The 6,306-nt window shown below is 45.0% G+C and overlaps 1 long non-coding RNA gene across 1 annotated transcript; it reads right to left on the bottom strand.

Annotated features, from left to right (window-relative positions):
* Positions 1-463: 463 nt before the first annotated feature.
* LOC102552358 (uncharacterized) lies at positions 464-2,068 on the bottom strand. Its single transcript, XR_001836786.3, has 3 exons — positions 1,875-2,068; positions 1,671-1,701; positions 464-565 (listed from the first exon to the last, which is right to left on the bottom strand). It is a non-coding gene; the product is annotated as an uncharacterized LOC102552358 (long non-coding RNA).
* Positions 2,069-6,306: the final 4,238 nt, after the last annotated feature.

Genomic DNA, 6,306 nt, shown 5'->3' with positions numbered 1-6,306 from the left:
AGTGTAACAATGTTACCGCTGTTTCAAAGATAATCCTTTTTATTAAATTAGTTAATTAATTTTTAATTTAAAAATTTTAATTTAAAACATTTTTCAAATGTTTCAGTGGATTTATACATTGTTTTGTTGTTCATATATTTCCATGTGTGATATAAAATAGATACTGTGAGGTAATAGATTCTCATTTTGTGTGTCTCCCTGGCTAGGCTGTGACACCTGGATGTTTGGTCAAACAGCAAGTAACAATGCTGTGAAAGAACTTTTCAGGTGAGGTCCTTGCTCGATGCAGGGGAGTGTGAGGCATTCAGACCACCTTCCGAAGTCTGAGCTGTCCTCATGTTGGTAACTGACAGCTGTCAGGATCAGAGGCCGGTGAGAGAGAAGCAGTTGTGGTCTAAGACAGTAGCAGGGAGGATGCTAACTGCTTTTCAGACCTGTACTAGTTGAACGTAGAACTGTAATAGCCACCCAGCATTTCCCAGATTTCCAGTCCCCAAAGCTATACTCACCAATTCAGAGGACAAAAGTCACAGCCCTTGTATTAGTTTGCTCTTGATTCTTGAGGCTTAAAAAGAGGAAAGGAGGTTTCGGGGGATCACAGGTTTCAGAGACTTCAGCCCATGATTGGCAGGCCCAGTTGCTTTGGGGGTTCACGACAATAACACTATCTCTCCTATCCCAATGTTGACCCTATTAACTTTCCAGGAGCGTCACTAGCCACCTCTGTTATAGTTACAGTGCTTTCCCCAACCTTCTTGTGCAACCCTGGTGGTCCCTGGTTTTATCTCATCTGACTGTAATCCCATCTAAGATAACCCAAAACCATACAGTGATCTTACTTGTAAAAAGAGGGATGGGACAAATGTCTTAGCTACTCTGGGTTATAACTTGAGATCCACCAAAGTGGCATATATGTTGATACACCGAAGAGCAATTCTTCTTTAAGAAGCCTACACTCACCCTCTCAGGTATGCCTTCTCATTTCCCTGTGTCCTAGTCTGCTTTCTATTGCTATGATAAAACACTATGCCCAAAAGCAGCTTGGGGACCAAAGGTTTCATTTGGTTTACACATTCAGACCACGGCTCATTGTTTAGAGACACCAAGGTAGAAATTCAAGCAAGGCAAGAAACTGGAGGCAGAAACTAAAGCAAAGACCAAGGAGGGATGTTACTTACTGGCCTGTTCCCCTCTGGCGTGCTCAACCTGCTTTCTTATACAACCCAGGACCATCTTCCCCACAGATGATACTGCCCACAATGGGCTGGGCCCTCCCAAACAATCATTAATCAAGAAAATTCCCCCACAGGATTTCCTACAGGTCAGTCTGTAGAGGATTTTTCTCAGCTGAGGTTCCCTCTTTCCAGATGACTCTAGCTTGTGTCACATGAGGACCAAGCACAGCACACATCTCTCTATTTTCAGAGGGTCCACTTCTGCTTCGGACCAGAACACCATAAAATCTCCTCCCGTGGTGTAGCCAAGGACCCAGCTTTGCCTGAGTGGCAGTCGCTGAAAAAGAACTTGTCAGGCTTCGCTGGGTCATAGTGTAGAGCTGAGCCTCCATTCCCACCAATGCTATTAGTAGACAGGTCTCCCTCCTTGGACTCACTCATTTGGTGACATTGTCATGCATTTTATTTTCTTAAAAAAAAAGTCTGCATTCTTACCTCTTGTTTGATCCCTGATCTCTCTTCTTTTCTAAAAGAGAGGGGGAAAAAAGGATGGACAACTTTGGAGGTGTTTTAATTATCGTAATTTAAAAAATACTTGCACTGAATGCATGCTACCCACATATAAAATGCAGTGTTGCAACCAGGCCACTCTATCATTTGGCAAATGCTTTCATATCCTTAGCACCCTCTGTGACTTACTTCGGAGGCTCGACCATGTTTTCAGGGCCTCTCCGTGCTGACACACATCACTCTTCCTCATCCGTCTTCCTACGTCTCAATTGTGTTCTGTTGTGTGAATGCAACAGGTTATGTGGATCCATGCCTCCTGGAACAGAAAGCTAGGCTGTTTTCAACTTTATAGACGAGGAGGAAATGAATAGCCTTGTAGTTTCCTTGCACTATCCCTCCATGCTACATGCTCTGTGCTGCTCTCTGCCTCCCTGAGCACAGTGAAGAGAAACAGAGTGGTTATTTAATGAGCCCAGGAAGGCGTCCCTCAGCGGTTGGCTGTCTCCTCCTGGGGTAGCACTGTAAGAATGAGGGGTTGGGGAAGCTTAGATATCTGAATAATTGCCCCGTCTAGACTCAACTGCCACCTCCCTGACGTTCTTGGCACTGTCCAAAAGAGGTCAGCGCTAACGGAGCGCAGTTAAATATAGACATCGAGGAATAAAAGGCCTAATTAAGAACCAGGAAGTTGCTCTTGGGAAATTAGCAAAGTTTGCCAAGGCATCTTTAGGTGCGCCAAAGCCCGATTTGGCAGAGAAATGCTGATGAGAGACCCGAGCTGGGAGGTAAGAAGACAGGCTCATCCCCCGCCCAGTTCACTAGGGCTGGCTGGCTGGCAGTGCACCATGTCCCCCAGGCCACACTTGCTTTGGTAGGCAAAGGGAAAGTACAGCTCAGAAGTTGGAGGGGCCTTCCTCTGGTATCGAGCTTCCTCCCAATTATGAAGTTAGCAAAGAAAAACAAACCCAAGCTTGAAAAAAAAAAACTTTCTCATTTGAGATACATTTTTTCCTCCTTCAGACCTGGGAAGGACTCTCCATGAATTCTCTTGGTGTTTCATTAGTGAGGTGTGATGAATTCTTCATGCAAATCTGGGTATGTGGCCACGCTTCTAGGAGATTCACAGGGGTTAAAAATAAGCTGGAGTTGGTGATATTTATTCTTCATAAGCAAGATGCATAATATGAAGTCACCATTTGTATCTGGTCATGGCAGCTGCAGGGTAGAGTCCATGGCCGTTCTGAGCCATTGCCTTTGGGTGAAGGTGTTCACGGTGACCTCTCCTGTAAAATGGGGTTGTCTGCCTCCTAGGGTGCCTGAGCAGATCAATGGGGATAATGTACTGGAAAGCACTTTGACAAATACGGAGTGCAATTCAAATGGATTATTGACAGTCCTTTGTTAAGTGTTCGTTTGATTGCTGAATGCCCTTGAATGCAATGGAGCATCATTTCTTATAAGCCATTTTATAACTCAGGCTTTTTTTATATACTAATTCTGAATGACCTTCCCTCCAATCAGTTCAGCTCTTGTGCTTTTCCTCTAAAGCCCAGGGAGCCACTACATGGAATCATATGAAGTGCAGGAACTGCTTTCGAAGTCGCTGGGTGTGCCTCCTTCTGCCTCCCCACCCCTGCATCCCCACACACAATTCCTGTGCCCGTGGCTACAAAGTTCTAACCAGAGAAAGTTCTATGGAGCAGCCCTGGACTGATGGGCTCCTCTCCCTAACCTGTTTGGACTTGAGAGAGTCCAGTGCATTTCCACCCGCCAGCTCCAGACTGCTGTCCATAATAGGACTTGGCCTACCATGGCCCTCAGGTTGAATCTAAACAGAACACTGTTTTATAGTCAGTAAGATAAAAATGGTTCCTCAATTTAAAATATTTTTACATTTTTAAGTTGTAAGAACCTTTTACACTGGGCATGGTGGTGCACACCTTTAGTCCCAGCACTTGGAAGACAGAAGCAGGAGGATCTCTATGGGTTGAGGCCAGCCTGGTCTACAAAAAGAGTTCCAGAACAGCCAGGGCTCAAACAAATCCTGCCTCAAACAAACAAACAAACAAACAAACAAAAACGAACAATCCTTTTTTTACATTTTAGGAAAATTTCATGACATGAAGCTCATGAGATTCAAATTTCAGTATCCATAAATAAAGTTTTATTGAGACTCAGCCATACCCAACTGTCTCCATGTTGTCTCCAGCAGCTTTTGCACAACAGTGGCAGAGCCCAGTAGAAACAGAACCTCAAAGCCTGTAAGACCTAATACTGATTACCTGCATCCTTGCAGAAAAACATTGCCAAACCTTACTCAGAATTACAAAAGTAACCCTAAGCCCTCTGTAATGTGTGGGCGATATCACTGTGTCAATAGTTCTCCCTAACAAACTCTTGGAAGGGCCTCTCACAGTCCAGTAGCTAGCTGCCTGGGCACTAGAAACTTCTTAAAACAGCATTAGTAGCATTAAGTGGTCCCAAACTTCAAGGATCCACAACAGGTGGAGAGCACTTAGGATGTAAGCAGTACTTAAGACCATAGACCCCAGAATCAGACCACTGAGGCTTAGAGAACAGCAACACCATGTTCACAAGGTTTATTACCCGACCTGCTTTGCTCTGTTTTCTCTGTCTGAGAAGGGAGATAGAGGATAGGACTCACTCTAACAGGCTTGTGACTGGATTAAAAGAGGCTCTCTGCAAGGGTCACACAGAATATCGGCTGGGAAAGACTTTCAATGGACATCATCATCACCCTCACCATCCACATGTACAGAAGTATAATCAGCGTTTCTAAGACTGTGGTGGAAGTCTGTGGGTATGAGTGGAGATGCCCAGTGGGAAGCAGGACATTGGTCTCTCAGGAGTCTCGGAAGAGTTCCATGAGTGGTAAGACCTCCTCTCTTCTCTACCACCATCACCTGCAGCTCAAGCAAAAAAAACCACGATGTCATCTTTGTTCTCTTTCTCCAGCCATACCATGTCACATTCACCCTGCCCCTCACACAGCTCATCTCTGTCTACACCGGTTCCTCCCTATCTCTTTATATCTCTGCCCTCCTCGAACAGCCTCTCCCTGCTCCCAGAATAAATCCCCACTTCCTGAGTGTGGTGGTTTGAATAAGAAATGGAAGTGGCGCTATTAGGAGGTGTGGCCTTGTTGATAGGTGTGATATTGTTGAAGGAAGTGCATCACTAGAGAGTGGGCTTTGAGGTCTAAGGATCTCAGGCCACACCCAGTGTGACACTCTATTCCTGCTGCCTGCAGATCAAGACACAGAACTCTCAGTTCCACCATGCAGGCCAACATGCAAGCCACCATGCTTCCCACCATGATGGTAAGGGTCTAATCTCTGAAACTTGAAGCTGGCCCTGAATAAACGTTTTCCTTTGTAAGAGTTGCCGAGGTCACAGTGTCTCTTCACAGCAGTAGAAATCCTAACTAAGACACTGAGCATAGAGACTTCTCCCCTGTCTTGCCTTCTCTTAACCCTCCTAAGTAAACTACTTTTCTTTCTAGAACATTCTTTCTTGCTCTCCATCCACAGTCTTCCTGCCGCCTTTAGTGGTAATGTCACTTTCTCAGGGTCACTCCCACCACCCACCCCATGGTCCTTGTGCTGAGCTGCTGCTCTCCCTGAGCTCCCTGGGTTCCGGTACTTGCCATGACTTAGATGATTATTACACATGGCCTTGTGGTGTAAACTCCATGGAGGCAGACATGTTTTTAGAAGATTTTACTTTGATTGCTAATAGATGCCCAGCTCTAAAAGCAAAGCTGACAGACATTCAAAAAACATGTGTTGGGTTCTCAACCGGTGTGTTGTGACCCCTTTGGCATATCCGATACAAGATACTTACATTATGATCCATAACATAGCAAAATTACAGTTATGAAGTAGCAATCAAGCAATATTACGGGGGGGGGGGTCACCACAACATGAGGACCTGTGTGAAAAGGGTCACAGCATGAGGACGGTTGAGAGCTACATGCCGCTAGCATGACGCGGCTCCCACCAGCCTGCTCAGCTCTGGTGAGATTTAAACTATGAGTTACAACCCATTAATAAGCAAGCAAATCCTTTTCATGAGTGATCTGGGCAAGCATTTTAAAGTAGCTTTGATAAAGACTAGAACTATACAGAATAGACTAGAATAAAACAGAATAGATGAAACCATAGAGACTTCAACCCAACAGGGGCAAATGATTTTTCTGGAATGCTTGTTTCAGTAGCCTAGGTTTGCTTATGTGCTGCCTGGGCTGAGATGCAAAGTGTAATTCTTACTGTGGGCAAGTCTTTCCAGTGTGAGAAGAGTGCTCAAGGGTTCTCAAACTTCGCCCTTCCTAGCTGAGTGCAGGATTCTGCATTTGTTTCCTGGATGGCAGTGGGTCTTGGCTGTTTTTGCTAAGAACACTGGCTCCACTCCTGTGAAAGAGCGGCCTCCAGGAAATCATAGTTTCCACCACAGTCGAGTCTTAATGTGTTCCTGAAAATAAGACTGACAAAAAATTGGGGTGAGGAATTCTGCCTCCTCTTGCAAATCTACCAAATTATGCTAATGATTCCAAATCTCTAGTTATTCTCTTCAGTCCAACTAAAAACTAAGGAACTTGGTT

The sequence above is a fragment of the Rattus norvegicus genome, chromosome 2, assembly GCF_036323735.1.
Source record: "Rattus norvegicus strain BN/NHsdMcwi chromosome 2, GRCr8, whole genome shotgun sequence".
NCBI lineage: Eukaryota > Metazoa > Chordata > Mammalia > Rodentia > Muridae > Rattus > Rattus norvegicus.
This window is presented reverse-complemented; position numbering and strand designations above follow the sequence as displayed.